We start from the raw sequence: 17,771 nt of genomic DNA, 5'->3' as shown, positions 1-17,771 counted from the left end.
ATCTGTCTTCAGTCATAGACCAAGAAGGTGACAGCTATATTCTGGGAATCCAGAGTTGACTCCACATCATTTTACCTCTTTCTAAAATTTATAGACAAATGCAAAGACTATAATATTCCTTCTTTTATAAAATAAATATTTACAGTCTACCATGTTGGAGACAATATGTATTAGGTACTGGAGATAGAGGTGCTATTCCTGTACATTTAGACTTAATAGTTAAGAAAATAAAATCAGTCACATTAAAAGATACATAGTTTTATCAATGTGGTAGATATTTGGACTAAAGCAGCATTCAGTCTCTCTAAAGTATCAAAACTCTTTAGGAACTACTGAGCTTTTCTTTTATGGAAGACAGCTTGGTGTGCTGGGAGACCTTAAGAAGCCTGTACTCTGCAGAGGAAAAGCATCATCAGTAGATAGATTAAAATCCTAAATGGGAAAGACAAAGCTGTAGATTTAATAAAAGAAAATAAACAAAAGATCACTTCCAATGGTCTTGGATGTAGGGAAGGCCTTCTTAGTATCTCCAAAGCACATGATGTGAAAAGCAAATGTATTTAACTACATCAAAAGTGTTTCTGTTTAACCAAAAACAGTATAGACAAGGTTCATGGACATATGGCAGATTGAGAAAAGATGTTTTCAAGACAAAGAAGTCATGAAGAATTAGTATCCACTTTATCCAAAAGACGCTTGACAAATAACAAGAAAGAGATGGGAACCCAAATGGCAAAATGGTCAAAATATATGAATAGGAAAAGGAAAACTTGAATGGCTGGTAAGTATATAAATATATGTGAACTCATCAGTAGGCATTGAAAAGCAAAATAAAATAGCAAGGAACTTTCTTGCATCAACCAGAATGGAAAGACTAGAGAGAGAAAAACAAGTGCTCTCCAGCATAGAAGGTGAAGGGAACATATTCTTAAGAGCTGGGGAGACTGTAGATTATTACAATAGTTCTGAAAAGCAATCTAGGAATGAAATAATCTTTATGTCTTACCTATCAGCAATACTACTCCAGGTTTACCTTCTAGATATATAATTCACAAATTATAAAGAGAACATGCTCTAGTTCTTTGATCTAGATCACTGATGGGGACTTTGCCATTTGTCACAAGGGGAGTGGATAAGTATACTGTGGGTTCACTGTGGTGGATGCATACTAGTCAGTGAACAGTATGCAGTAATTAGAAGTTATGATCTGGTATTTTGAAATCTGATTTCAGAGTAAGCTTATGTGGTGACTGCTGTTTCACTGCTGAAGTAGTTAGAAGCAACTAATGATTCCAAGGATCAGATCAGATCAGATCAGTCACTCAGTCGTGTCCGACTCTTTGAGACCCCATGAATCCAGCACGCCAGGCCTCCCTGTCTATCACCAACTCCTGGAGTTCACTGAGACTCACGTCCATCGAGTCAGTGATACCATCCAGCCATCTCATCCTCTGTTGACCCCTTCTCCTCCTGCCCCCAATCCCTCCCAGCATCAGAGTCGTTTCCAATGAGTCAACTCTTGGCATGAGGTGGCCAAAGTACTGGAGTTTCAGCTTTAGCATCAATCCTTCCAAAGAAATCCCAGGGCTGATCTCCTTCAGAATGGACTGGTTGGATCTCCTTGCAGTCCAAGGGACTCTCAAGAGTCTTCTCCAACACCACAGTTCAAAAGCATCAATTCTTCAGCGCTCAGCCTTCTTCACAGTCCAACTCTCACATCCATACATGACCACAGGAAAAACCATAGCCTTGACTAGACACACCTTTGTTGGCAAAGTAATGTCTCTGCTTTTGCATATGCTATCTAGCTTGGTCATAACTTTTCTTCCAAGGAGTAAGCGTCTTTTAATTTCATGGCTGCTCATTATCTGCAGTGATTTTGGAGCCCCCCAAAATAAAGTCTGACATTGTTTCCACTGTTTCCCCATCTATTTCCCATGAAATGATGGGACCGGATGCCATGATCTTCGTTTTCTGAATGTTGAGCTTTAAGCCAACTTTTTCACTCTCCACTTTCACTTTCATCAAGAGGCTTTTGAGTTCCTCTTCACTTTCTGCCATAAGGGTGGTGTCATCTGCATATCTGAGGTTATTGATATATGTCCTGGCAATCTTGATTCCAGCTTGTGTTTCTTCCAGTCCAGCATTTCTCATGATGTACTCTGCATATAAGTTAAATAAGCAGGGTGACAATATACAGCTTTGACGAACTCCTTTTCCTATTTGGAACCAGTCTATTGTTTCATGTCCGGATCTAACTGTTGCTTCCTGACCTGCACACAAATTTCTCAAGAGGCAGATCAGGTGGTCTGGTATTCCCATCTCTTTCAGAATTTTCCACAGTTTATTGTGATCCACACAGTCAAAGGCTTTGGCATAGTCAATAAAGCAGAAATAGATGTTTTTCTGGAACTCTCTTGCTTTTTCCATGATCCAGCAGATGTTGGCAATTTGGTCTCTGGTTCCTCTGCCTTTTCTAAAACCAGCTTGAACATCAGGAAGTTCACGGTTCACATATTGCTGAAGCCTGGCTTGGAGAATTTTGAGCATTACTTTACTAGCATGTGAGATGAGTGCAATTGTGCAGTAGTTTGAGCATTCTTTGGCATTGCCTTTCTTTGGGATTGGAATGAAAACTGACCTTTTCCAGTCCTGTGGCCACTGCTGAGTTTTCCACACTTGCTGGCATATTGAGTGCAGCACTTTCACAGCATCATCTTTCAGGATTTTGAATAGCTCAACTGGAATTCCATCACCTCCACTAGCTTTGTTCGTAGTGATGCTTTCTAAGGCCCACTTGACTTCACATTCCAGGATGTTTGGCTCTAGGTCAGTGATCACACTATAGTGATTATCTGGGACATGAAGATCTTTTTTGTACAGTTTTTCTGTGTATTCTTGCCATCTCTTCTTAATATCTTCTGCTTCTGTTAGGGCCATACCATTTCTGTTCTTTATTGAGCCCATTTTGCATGAAATTGGTATCTCTGATTTTCTTGAAGAGATCCCCAGTCTTTCCCATTCTGTTGTTTTCCTCTATTTCTTTGCACTGATCGCTGAAGAAGGCTTTCTTATCTCTTCTTGCTATTCTTTGGAACTCTTCATTCAGATGTTTATATCTTTCCTTTTCTCCTTTGCTTTTCACTTCTCTTCTTTTCACAGCTATTTGTAAGGCCTCCCCAGACAGCCATTTTGCTGTTTTGCACTTCTTTTCCATGGGGATGGTCTTGATCCCTGTCTCCTGTACAATGTCACGAACCTCATTCCATAGTTCATCAGGCACTCTATCTATCAGATCTAGGCCCTTAAATCTATTTCTCACTTCCACTGTATAATCATAAGGGATTTGATTTCGGTCATACCTGAATGGTCTAGTGGTTTTCCCTACTTTCTTCAATTTCAGTCTGAATTTGACAATAAGGAGTTCATGGTCTGAGCCACAGTCAGCTCCTGGTCTTGTTTTTGCTGACTGTATAGAGCTTCTCCATCTTTGGCTGCAAAGAACATAATCAATCTGATTTCGGTGTTGACCATCTGGTAATGTCCATGTGTAGAGTCTTCTCTTGTGTTATTGGAAGAGGGTGTTTGCTATGACCAGTGCATTTTCTTGGCAAAACTCTATTAATAGTCTTTGCCCTGCTTCATTCTGTATTCCAAGGCCAAATTTGCCTGTTACTCCAGGTGTTTCTTGACTTCCTACTTTTGCATTCCAGTCCCCTATAATGAAAAGGACATCTTTTTTGGGTGTTAGTTCTAAAAGGCCTTGTAGGTCTTCATAGAACAACTTCAGCTTCTTCAGCATTACTGGTTGGGGCATAGACTTGAATTATTGTGATATTGAATGGTTTGCCTTGGAAATGAACAGAGACTGTTCTGTCATTTTTGAGATTGCATCCAAGTACTGCATTTCGGGCTCTTTTGTTGACCATGATGGTCACTCCATTTCTTCTGAGGGATTCCTGCCAGCAGTAATCTATTCCAAGGATAGATATTGAACATAAAGTGAGAGCAGAGGGGGAGGAGCTAAGATGGCGGAGGAGTAGGATGGGGAGAACACTTTCTCCCCTACAAATTCATCAAAAGAACATTTAAACACCGAGTAAATTCCACAAAACAACTTCTGAATGCTGGCAGAGGACGTCAGGCACCCAGAAAAGCAACCCACTGTCTTTGAAAGGAGGTAGGAAAAAATATAAAAGACAAAAAAAGAGACAAAGGAGGGACGGATGGAGCTACGTCCTGGGAAGGGAGTCTTAAAAAGAGAGAAGTTTCCAAACACCAGGAAACAGTCTCACTGCCGAGTCTGTGCCGAGCCTTGGAAGCACAGATGGCTACATAACAGGGAGGAAAAATAACAAACAATTAAAACCCACAGATTACGAGCCCAACGGTAATTCCCTCAGCGGAGAAGCAGCGCAGACGCCTGCACCTGCCACTAGCAAGTGGGGGCTGGGCAGGGAGGTGCGGGCTGCATCGCTTTGAGTAAGGATCTGGCCTGAATGCCCCGAGCACTATCTGAGTGACTAATTTGGGCTAGCAAACCAGACTGTGGGATAACTACCAGACGAAAAGCCAGCCCTAAGCTAAGACACCGCCAGGCCCGCGCATGGAACAAAGGACTGAACAGAGATAGCCAGCTGCAGACCATCCTCCTCCGGTGACAGGCATCCAGAGCTGGAAGGGGGCAATCGCAGCCCCCGAGAGACATTATTTACAAAACTGTAAGCAGGCTTCTTTGCTAACTAAGACTTCTTGGGGTTCTGGACAGTCAACATCCACTTGAGAAGGTGCGCCGGTTGTATACCCAGAAAACCAAGTTGCGGGGAGGCAATATGTCGCAGCAACAGCGCTCGCCAAACACCTCATCAACTGAGCTGCTTGGACCTGGGAAGGGCACAAAACGCAGGCCCAACCAAGTCTGTGCCTCTGGGACCTACCCAAGTGCTTGAACCTGAGCAGCTTAGACCTGGGAGGTGCAGGCAGCCCAGGGCCGGCCACGGATGGTTCCCAGCAGAGCAACGTAGAGCCTGAGCAGTGTGGGCAGGGAGGCTACACGCACCATGAGCGGGGGCAGGCCCAGTGTGGCTGAGGCACTGCAAGCACATGCCAGTGTTATTTGTTTGCAGCGTCCCTCCCTCCTCACAGCGTGATTGAACAAGTGAGCCTAAAAAAAAAAAAAAAGTGTCCACCACCGCCCACTTTGTATCAGGGCGGAAATCAGACACTGAAGAGACCAGCAAACAGAAGAAACTATAACAGAGGGAATCGCCTTGGAAGCGACAGGTGCAATAGATTAAAACCCTGTCGTTAGTACCAACTACATAGGAAAGGGCCTATAGATCTTGAGAAATATAAGTCGGACCAAGGAACTAGCCGAAAATGAACTGACCCCACAATACCCACAACAACACCAGAGAAAGTGCTAGATATATCTTTACTATTTTTACAATCATTCTTTCTTTCTTTTTTTTTAATTAAAAAATTTTTTAAGTCCTCTATTACTCCTTTAATTTTCACTTTTATAACGTATTATTACTTTGCCAAAAAAAGACCCTATTTTTTTTAAAAAACAAACTTCATATATATATATATTTTATAATTTTTGTGACCTTGTTTTTTTTTCTTTTTCTCTTTATTTTTTTCTTCTTTTCTTTAACATTGTGTTTTTGAAATTCCAAACTCTACTCTAGATTTTTAACTTTTGCTTTTTGGTATTTGTTATCACTTTTGTACCTATATTTTCTTTAAAATTTTTGTGACTTTTTTTTTCTCTCTTTCTTTTCCTTCTTCTTTTCTTTAACATTGTAGTTTTGAAATTCCAAACGCTACTCTAGATTTTTAATTTTTGCTTTTAGGTACTTGTTACCAATTTTGTACCTTTAAGAACCCAATCTTCAGGACCCCTTTTTTACTTGGGAGTGAGGTTACTGGCTTGACTGCTCTCTCCCTCTTTGGACTCTCCTTTTTCTCCACCAGGTCGCCTGTGTCTCCTCCCTAACTCCTCTCTGCTCTACTCAACTCTGTGAATTTCTGTGTGTTCCAGACGGTGGAGAACACCTAGGGAACTGATTACTGGCTGGATCTGTCTCTCTCCTTTTCATTCCCCCCTTTTATCCTCCTGGCCACCTCTGTCTCCTTCCTCCCTCTTCTCTTCTCTGTATAACTATGTGAACATTTCTGAGTGGTCCAGTTGTGGAGTGCACATAAGGAAGTGATTACTGGCTAGCCTGCTCTCTCCTCTATTGATTCCACCTCATCTCATTCGGGTCACCTCTAACTCCCTCCTCCCTCTTCTCTTCTCCATGTAACGCTGTGAACCTCTCTGGGTAACCCTCACGGTGGAGAAACTTTTCATCTTTAACCTAGATGTTTTATCAGTGGTGCTGTATAGAAGGAGAAGTTTTGAGACTACTGTAAAAATAAGACCGATAACTTGAAGCAGGAGGCCTAAGTCCAAACCCTGACTCCAGGGAACTCCTGACTCCAGGGAACATTAATTGACAGGAGCTCATCAAACGCCTCCATACCTACGCTGAAACCAAGCACCACACAAGCGCCAACAAGTTTCATGGCAAGACATACCAAGCAAATTCTCCAGCAACACAGGAACACAGCCCTGAGCTCCAATATACAGGCTGCCCAAAGTCACCCCAAAACCATAGACATCTCATAACTCATTACTGGACACTTCATTGCACTCCAGAGAGAAGAAATCCAGCTCCACCCACCAGAACACTGACACAAGCTTCCCTAACCAAGAAACCTTAAAAAGCCACCTGTACAAATCCACACACAGTGAGGAAACTCCACAATAAAGAGAACTCCACAAACTGCCAGAATACAGAAGGACACCGCAAACTCAGCAATATAAACAAGATGAAGAGACAGAGGAATATCCAGCAGGTAAAGGAACAGGATAAATGCCCACCAAACCAAACAAAAGAGGAAGAGATAGGGAACCTACCTGATAAAGAATTCTGAATAATGATAGTGAAATTGATCAAAAATCTTGAAACCAAAATGGAATCACAGATAAATAGCCTGGAGACAAGGATTGAGAAGATGCAAGAAAGGTTTAACAAGGACCTAGAAGAAATAAAAAAGAGTCAATATATAATTAATAATGCAATAAATGAGATAAAAAAACACTCTGGAGGCAACAAATAGTAGAATAACAGAGGCAGAAGATAGGATTAGTGAATTAGAAGATAGAATGGTAGAAATAAATGAATCAGAGGGGAAAAAAGAAAAATGAATTAAAAGAAATGAGGACAATCTCAGAGACCTCCAGGACAATATTAAACGCTACAACATTCGAATCATAGGAGTCCCAGAAGAAGAAGACAAAAAGAAAGACTATGAGAAAATACTTGAGGAGATAATAGTTGAAAACTTCCCTAAAATGGGGAAGGAAATAATCACTCAAGTCCAAGAAACCCAGAGAATCCCAAACAGGATAAACCCAAGGCGAAACACCCCAAGACACATATTAATCAAATTAACAAAGATCAAACACAAAGAACAAATATTAAAAGCAGCAAGGGAAAAACAACAAATAACACACAAGGGAATTCCCATAAGGATAATAGCTGATCTTTCAATAGAAACTCTTCAAGCCAGGAGGGAATGGCAAGACATACTTAAAGTGATGAAAGAAAATAAGCTACAGCCCAGATTATTGTACCCAGCAAGGATCTCATTCAAATATGAAGGAGAGATCAAAAGCTTTACAGACAAGCAAAAGCTGAGAGAATTCAGCACCACCAAACCAGCTCTCCAACAAATACTAAAGGATATTCTCTAGACAGGAAACACAAAAAGGGTGTATAAATTTGAACCTAAAACAACAAAGTAAATGGCAATGGGATCATACTTATCAATAATTACCTTAAATGTAAATGGGTTGAATGCCCCAACCAAAAGACAAAGACTGGCTGAATGGATACAAAAACAAGACCCCTACATATGTTGTCTACAAGAGACCCACCTCAAAACAGGGGACACATATAGACTGAAAGTGAAGGGCTGGAAAAAGATTTTCCATGCAAATAGAGACCAAAAGAAAGCAGGAGTAGCAATACTCATATCAGATAAAATAGACTTTAAAACAAAGGCTGTGAAAAGAGATAAAGAAGGTCACTACATAATGATCAAAGGATCAATCCAAGAAGAAGCTATAACAATTATAAATATATATGCACCCAACATAGGAGCACCACAATATGTAAGACAAATGCTAACAAGTATGAAAGGAGAAATTAACAATAGCACAATAATAGTGGGAGATTTTAATACCCCACTCACACCTATGGATAGATCAATTAAACAGAAAATTAACAAGGAAACACGAACTTTAAATGATACAAGAGACCTGTTAGGCCTAATTGATATCTATAGGACATTTCATCCCAAAACAATGAATTTCACCTTTTTCTCAAGTGCACACGGAACCTTCTCCAGGATAGATCACATCCTGGGCCATAAATCTACCCTTGGTAAATTAAAAAAAAAATGAAATCATTCCAAGCATCTTTTCTGACCATAATGCAGTAAGATTAGATCTCAATTACAGGAGAAAAACTATTAAAAATTCCAAGATATGGAGGCTGAACAACATGCTGCTGAATAACCAACAAATCACAGAAGAAATCAAAAAAGAAATCAAAATTTGCATAGAAACGAATGAAAATGAAAACACAACAACCCAAAACCTGTGGGACACTGTAAAAGCAGTCCTAAGGGGAAAGTTCATAGCAATACAGGCATACCTCAAGAAACAAGAAAAAAGTCAAATAAATAACCTAACTCTTCAACTAAAGCAACTAGAAAAGGAAGAAATGAAGAACCCCAGGGTTAGTAGAAGGAAAGAAATCTTAAAAATTAGGGCAGAATTAAGTGCAAAAGCAACAAAAGAGACCATAGCAAAAATCAACAAAGCCAAAAGTTGGTTCTTTGAAACAATAAATAAAACTGACAAACCATTAGCCAGACTCATCAAGAAACAAAGGGAGAAAAATCAAATCAATAAAATTAGAAATGAAAATGGAGAGATCACAACAGACAACACAGAAATACAAAGGATCATAAGAGACTATCAGCAATATATGCCAATAAAATGGACAACGTGGAAGAAATGGACGAATTCTTAGAAAAGTACAACTTTCCAAAACTGGACCAGGAGGAAATAGAAAATCTTAACAGACCCATCACAAGCACGGAAATTGAAACTGTAATCAGAAATCTTCCAGCAAATAAAAGCCCAGGTCCAGATGGCTTCACAGCTGAATTCTACCAAAAATTTAGAGAAGAGCTAACACCTATCTTACTCAAACTCTTCCAGAAAATTGCAGAGGAAGGTAAACTTCCAAACTCATTCTATGAGGCCACCATCACCCTAATACCAAAACCTGACAAAGATGCCACAAAAAAAGAAATCTACAGGCCAATATCACTGATGCACATAGATGCAAAAATTCTTAACAAAATTCTAGCAATCAGAATCCAACAACACATTAAAAAGATCATACACCATGACCAAGTGAGCTTTATCCCAGGGATGCAAGGATTCTTCAATATCCGCAAATCAATCAATGTAATACACCACATTAACAAATTGAAAAATAAAAACCATATGATTATCTCAATAGATGCAGAGAAAGCCTTTGACAAAATTCAAGATCCATTTATGTTAAAAACTCTCCAGAAAGCAGGAATAGAAGGAACATACCTCAACATAATAAAAGCTATATATGACAAACCCACAGCAAACATTATCCTCAATGGTGAAAAATTGAAAGCATTTCCTCTAAAGTCAGGAACAAGACAAGGGTGCCCACTTTCACCATTACTATTCAACATAGTTTTGGCCACAGCAATCAGAGCAGAAAAAGAAATAAAAGGAATCCAGATTGGAAAAGAAGAAGTAAAACTCTCACTATTTGCAGATGACACGATCCTCTACATAGAAAACCCTAAAGACTCCACTAGAAAATTACTAGAACTAATCAGTGAATATAGTAAAGTTGCAGGATATAAAATCAACACAGAGAAATCCCTTGCATTCCTATACACTAATAATGAGAAAATAGAGAAATTAAGGAAACAATTCCATTCACCATTGCAACGGAAAGAATAAAATACTTAGGAATATATCTACCTAAAGAAACTAAAGACCTATATATAGAAAACTATAAAACACTGGTGAAAGAAATCAAAGAGGACACTAATAGATGGAGAAATATACCATGTGCACGGATTGGAAGAATCAATATAGTGAAAATGAGTATACTACCCAAAGCAATTTATAGATTCAATGCAATCCCTATCAAGCTACCATCGGTATTCTTCACAGAGTTAGAACAAATAATTTCACAATTTGTATGGAAATACAAAAAACCTCCAATAGCCAAAGTAATCTTGAGAAAGAAAAATGGAACTGGAGGAATCAACCTCCCTGACTTCAGGCTCTACTACAAAGCCACAGTCATCAAGACAGTATGGTACTGGCACAAAGACAGAAATATAGATCAATGGAACAAAATAGAAAGCCCAGAAATAAATCCACGCACCTATGGACACCTTATCTTTGACAAAGGAGGCAAGAATATACAATGGATTAAAGACAATCTCTTTAACAAGTGGTGCTGGGAAATCTGGTCAACCACTTGTAAAAGAATGAAATTAGAACACTTTCTAACACCATACACAAAAATAAACTCAAAATGGATTAAAGATCTCAATGTAAGACCAGAAACTATAAAACTCCTAGAGGAGAACATAGGCAAAACACTCTCTGACATACATCACAGCAGGATCCTCTATGACCCACCTCCCAGAATATTGGAAATAAAAGCAAAAATAAACAAATGGGACCTAATTAAACTTAAAAGCTTCTGCACAACAAAGGAAACTATAAGCAAGGTGAAAAGACAGCCTTCAGAATGGGAGAAAATAATAGCAAATGAAGCAACTGACAAACAACTAATCTCAAAAATATACAAGCAACTCCTGCAGCTCAATTCCAGGAAAATAAATGACCCAATCAAAAAATGGGCCAAAGAACTAAACAGACATTTCTCCAAAGAAGACATACAGATGGCTAACAAACACATGAAAAGATGCTCAACATCACTCATTATCAGAGAAATGTAAATCAAAACCACAATGAGGTACCATTTCACGCCAGTCAGAATGGCTGTGATCCAAAAGTCTACAAGCAATAAATGCTGGAGAGGATGTGGAGAAAAGGGAACCCTCTTACACTGTTGGTGGGAATGCAAACTAGTACAGCCACTATGGAGAACAGTGTGGAGATTCCTTAAAAAACTGGAAATAGAGCTGCGTTATGATCCAGCAATCCCACTGCTGGGCAAACACACTGAGGAAACCAGAAGGGAAAGAGACACGTGTACCCCAATGTTCATCGCAGCACTGTTTATAATAGCCAGGACATGGAAGCAACCTAGATGTCCATCAGCAGATGAATGGATAAAGAAAGCAGTGGTACATATACACAATGGAGTATTACTCAGCCATTAAAAAGAATACATTTGAATCAGTTCTAATGAGGTGGATGAAACTGGAGCCTATTATACAGATTGAAATAAGCCATAAAGAAAAACACCAATACAGTATATTAACACATATATATGGAATTTAGAAAGACGATAACAGTAACCATGTATACGAGACAGCAAAAGAGACACTGATGTATAGAACAGTCTTTTGGACTCTGTGGGAGAGGGAGAGGGTGGGATGATTTGGGAGAATGGCAGTGAAACATGCATAATATCATATATGAAACGAGTTGCCAGTCCAGGTTCCATGCACGATACTGGACGCCTGGGGCTAGTGCACTGGGACCACCCAGAGGGATGGTATGGGGAGGGAGGAGCGGGGTGGGTTCAGGATGGGGAACACATGTATACCTGTGGCGGATTCATTTTGATATATGGCAAAACCAATACAATATTGTTAAGTTAAAAAATAAAAAAAAAATAAAAAAAGTGAGAGCAAATTAACAAGGTGATTATAAAGTGACATAAATATATCTTGAAAATAAAGTGATGGTACATGAAAAAAGTCAAGGAGTTGAACTAGTGCCTCAGCAACACATTGAGCTGGCCAAAAAGTTTGTTCGGGTTCTTTCCGTACTATCATATGGAAAAACCCCAACTTACTTTTTGGCCAACTCATTACTTTAAAACATAAGTGTAAACACTTATGACTGCTGACAACACTACATATTTTAAAGTGATAGGTGTAAACAGACCAATTATTAATAATTAAAGGATGAAGGACATGGCAGGGTCACCAGAGGATTTACAAAAGTATAAAAATAACATGAATGCATGATATAGTGGGTAGGATGCAATAGTGAGGGTAAGGTTGAAGATTCAGTAGAGTGGGATGACTGTTGGCGAGAGCTCCCGGAACTGATGAATGGTGATGGAATCCAGATCCAAGGGGGAGGAGCTGATCTTTGATAGGCGAGACGAGGCTACTGACTACTACTGTAGTCGGAGGGAAGATAAATGGAAGGCTTCACATGCAGGTTATTTGGTGGCAGAAATCTGTAATTGCATGTAGTATTTATTTTTATTCATCCAACAAGATGCGTGGTCCCTGTGGGCAGTGAAAGGTGTGGAGAGATTTTATATTTATCTGTGTCACAAAGATTATTTCAAATAGTTTCTCTGGAGAATGGGAGAGCAAGCTGATGTGGAAAGAGTTACTCTGGTCAGTTTTGAGTATCCACTTGAGGCCGTTAGCCATGAGTCAATGGAGGCACATGTCTGTAACGGCTGGTGTTATTTTCCTGTAGCACCCAGTGTAGGAAGGGTTGGTGTAGAGAAGGAGGATGGCAGAATTAGTCCAAGATTACATGCAAAGCTGTTCTGATAGATGAAAAGTGGGCCAGAGGATTTGGAGGTATTGTCCTGTAAGTGACAAGAGTGATGTCTATGGAGTTAGGAAGTAAAGACCCGATAGTGGTAAATGAAACAGGAGAAATTAGAAAAGTCAAGAAATTAAAGGTGTCAGTGAAGTCAGTAACTGGTGATGTGGGATGAAGGCTGCTGCGAAGCTGGAAGCTTGTTGCTGAGAGATGATGAGAACATCAGGGTATCTACTGCTTCATCATTGGGAGATGATTTTGTCAGTTTGATTTTTAAAACTTAATTGCTCCCATTTTCTTACCTAGAGTTTTTGTTTTCTATTTTTCCTCTTTCTGTTCAATTTATTAAAAAAATACCATTCCTTTCCAACTGTGTCCTGTCAACTTGTAAAAACCCGTGGTTCCTCAAAATATTGTACTATCTTTTATTTACTTCTTATTCTGTTGTCTAACCTCCCAGGTATACCTCTGGGTACTGAGTATAAACTTTAATTATTTAACAAGTTCTTTCCTCCTCATTTTGCACTCTTTTATTTCTCTATATTCCTCTTTCTGCTTTAATTCATTTAACTTACAACTTTAGTATATGTTTTCCTCCCCTTTGGTTTGGAATGAGAATAATATCCTTTACAGGTTATTTTTCTACAGGTAAGTGGCATTTAATTTCCAGGAATTCAGTAAAATTCTTAACTTGTCCCTCACTGAAAATGACAACCAGCAAAGTTAATAATAGTTCATGTACCCTATAATAGTCCATTACATAAAGTAATTACAAATATGACAGTGTTACTTACTAGTAACCGGTGGTGTAGCTTTTGCTGAAATACAAGAGACATGTTGTTTTAGTCAATTATGGGTACAGCATATTTTTCCCCTGTTAATCTCCCACTGAGGAATCTTATAAATGACAACTAAGAAGCACAAGGATTTCTGTTACAATTATTTTGATGCTGGAATCCCTGTCAACGTGATCACTTATGAAGTATGTCTGATGTTCAGTTCTGATGTCTTCAGAGCCTGGCAAATACCTGCTTCTTTCCATTTCCTCCTTTTGTAGTTTTCCCATTTTTCATTGTAACTTTTCTTACCTTTGGTCCTGTTTGTCAGTTACCATCTACTCTTTCAAAAAAGAATGTGTGACTTAAACTATGATTTATTGGTTCTGCTTTTTATTCTTTTTGTTAATCAGTGGAGTTTTGGTCTACAAATTCATTGGCAAATCTTCTTAATTAGCATAAAACTAACTTAAAAAGCAGAAAGTGCCTTATGACCCAGCAATTCCACTGTGTATGCTAGGCATACACACTGAGGAAACCAGAATTGAAAGAGACATGTGTACCCAATGTTCATCGCAGCACTGTTTATAATAGCCAGGACATGGAAGCAACCTAGATGTCCATCAGCAGACGAATGGATAAGAAAGCAGTGGTACATATACACAATGGAGTATTACTCAGCCATTAAAAAGAATACATTTGAATCAGTTCTAATGAGGTGGATGAAACTGGAGCCTATTATACAGAGTGAAGTAAGCCAGAAAGAAAAACACCAATACAGTATCAGATCAGATCAGATTAGATCAGCCACTCAGTCGTGTCCGACTCTTTGCGACCCCATGAATCGCAGCACGCCAGGCCTCCCTGTCCATCACTAAATCCTGGAGTTCACCCAGACTCACGTCCATCGAGTCAGTGATACCATCCAGCCATCTCATCCTCTGTCGTCCCCTTCTCCTCCTGCCCCCAACCCCTCCCAGCATCAGAGTCTTTTCCAATGAGTCAACTCTTTGCATGAGGTGGCCAAAGTACTGGAGTTTCAGCTTTAGCATCATTCCTTCCAAAGAAATCCCAGGGCTGATCTCCTTCAGAAGGGACTGGTTGGATCTCCTTGCAGTCCAAGGGACTCTCAAGAGTCTTCTGCAACACCACAGTTCAAAAGCATCAATTCTTCGGCTCTCAGCCATCTTCACAGTCCAACTCTCACATCCATACATGACCACAGGAAAAACCATAGCCTTGACTAGATGAACCTTTGTTGGCAAAGTAATGTCTCTGCTTTTGAATATGCTATCTAGGTTGGTCATAACTTTCCTTCCAAGGAGTAAGTGTCTTTTAATTTCATGGCTGCAGTCACCATCTGCAGTGATTTTGGAGCCCCCCAAAATAAAGTCTGACACTGTTTCCACTGTTTCCCCATCTATTTCCCATGAAGTGATGGGGACGGATGCCATGATCTTCATTTTCTGAATGTTGAGCTTTAGGCCAACTTTTTCACTCTCCACTTTCACTTTCATCAAGAACGCATATATATGGAATTTAGAAAGATGGTAACAATAACCCTGTATACGAGACAGCAAAAGAGACGCTGATGTATAGAACAATCTTTTGGACTCTGTGGGAGAGGGAGAGGGTGGGATGATTTGGGAGAATGGCATTGAAACATGTATAATATCATATATGAAATGAGTCACCAGTCCAGGTTTGATGCACGATACTGGATGCTTGGGGCTGGTGCACTGGGACGACCCAGAGGGATGGTATGGGGAGGGAGGAGGGAGGAGGGTTCAGGATGGGGAACATGTGTATACCTGTGGCAGATTCATGTTGATATATGGCAAAACCAATACAATATTGTAAAGTTAAAAAATAAAATAAAATTAAATTAAAAAAAAAGCAGAAAGTGACGAGGAACTAAAAAGCCTCTTGATGAAAGTGAAAGAGGAGAGTGAAAAAGTTGGCTTAAAGCTCAACATTCAGAAAATGATGATCATGGCATCTGGTCCCATCACTTCATGGGAAATAGATGGGGAAACAGTCAAAACAGTGTCAGACTTTATTTTTTTGGGCTCCAAAATCACTGCAGATGGTGATTGCAGCCATGAAATTAAAAGCCGCTTACTTCTTGGAAGAAAAGTTATGACCAACCTAGACAGCATATTAAAAAGCAGAAGCATTACCTTGCTGACAAAGATCCATCTAGTCAAGGCTATGGTTTTTCTACTGGTCATGTATGGATGTGACAGTTGGACCTAAAGAAAGCTGAGAACTGAAGAATTCATGCTTTTGAACTGTGGTGTTGGAGAAGATTTTTGAGAGTCCCTTGGACTGCAAGGGATCCAACCAGTCCATTCTAAAGGAGATCAGTCCTGGGTGTTCTTTGGAAGGAATGATACTAAAGCTGAAACTCCAGTACTTTGGCCACCTCATGCGAAGAGTTGACTCATTGGAAAAGACTCTGATGCTGGGAGGGATTGGGGGCAGGAGGACAAGGGGACGACAGAGGATGAGATGGCTGGATAGCATCACCGACTCGATGGATGTGAGTTTGAGTGAACTCCGGGAGTTGGTGATGGACAGGGAGGCCTGGCGTGCTGCGATTCATGGGGTCGCAAAGAGTTGGATACGACTGAGCGACTGAACTGAACTGACTGAACTTAAAAAGATTAGAGAGTTCATGAAAAATTGAAAATAAATTACCACTATAGAAATCTATTACAGAATTTTATTTACTCTAATGGATTTAATAATTTAAAGATAGAAACTCAACTCATTAGTTAATTTAGCAAATAATAATTTAGAGAAAAATGTGTTAGAAACAATCTTAATGCATTATATTGTTGTATTAATAAACTACTACATTTAGGCCTCTAGACTTTTCCTAGATATTAAATATTATATGCAACTTAGTTCTAAATATATTACTAGAAACTCTTTATGTCCTTTCATAAGATACATATTATTCTAGTTGTAGTTTAAAATTTTGTCAATTCTAAGCCTCTGCCCTCTCCCCATTTCAGCTTACAGCTCCCAAAACTCTTCCTGAGCAGAAAGAGCTATCTGAGCATATTTTGTTATAATTGGTTCCTTATCCTCAGTTCTTGAAAATGCTTCAGAGCCATAAAGGTAGAATGGGTGTCTTGTTATTCATAATGAACCCCTTTTCACCACATCTGTGTTAGTCACTGAGTCTTGTCCGACTCTTTGTGAACCCATGGACTTTAGCCCCCCAGGCTCCTCTGTCCATGGAATTCTCCAGGCAAGAATACTGGAGTGGGTAGCTATTACCATCTCCAGGGATCTTCCCAACCCAGGGACAGAACCTAGGTCTCCTGCATTGCAGGTGGATTCTTTACTGTCTTTGTTCAGTTTAGTTCAGTCGCTCAGTCGTGCCCAACTCTTTGTGACCCCATGGACTGCAGCATGCCAGGTTTCCCTGTCCATCACCTACTCCCAGAGCTTGCTCAAACTCATGTCCATCAAGTTGGTAATGCCATCCAACCATCTTATCCTCTGTTGTCCCCTTCTCCTCCTGCCTTCAATCTTTTCCAGCATCAAGGTCTTTTCCAATGAGTTTTATGTTTCCAATGAGGTTTATGTTAATGAGGTAACTTCTGAAAATCACCTAAAGACAGGGGCTGGTTGCCAGAAGAACCAACCTTGAATAGAGGGTTAGAACTTTCAGTCCCACCCCTGGATTTCTGGGAGGGATGAAGGGCTAGAGGTTGAGTTAATCACTGATAGTTAATGATTAATTGGTCATTTTAATGTTTTAAAGCCTCCATAAAAACCCAAATGGAGGGAGTTCAAAGCCCTTCCAGGCTGGGGAGTCAGAATGTTTCCCCAGATTCCAAAGGACAGAAGCTCCTTTGTTTGGGGCCTTGCCTTCTGTATCTCTTCATCTGCTGTTGATTCTTGTCGTCTTTTAGTATCTTTTGTAGTAAATCAGGAATCTAGCTTGTAAATGGTTTCTTGAATTCTGTGAGCCACTCTAGCAAATTAATCCAACCCAAGGAAAAGGTCATGGGAATCCTGCGTTATAACTAAATATAGGTAACAACCTGGACTTGTGATTGGCATCCAGAGTTGGAGGTGGGTAA

This window comes from Bos javanicus, chromosome 23 (genome assembly GCF_032452875.1).
Source record: "Bos javanicus breed banteng chromosome 23, ARS-OSU_banteng_1.0, whole genome shotgun sequence".
Taxonomy (NCBI): domain Eukaryota; kingdom Metazoa; phylum Chordata; class Mammalia; order Artiodactyla; family Bovidae; genus Bos; species Bos javanicus.
The sequence above is the reverse complement of the archived record's forward strand: the minus strand, read 5'-3'. Positions refer to the sequence as shown.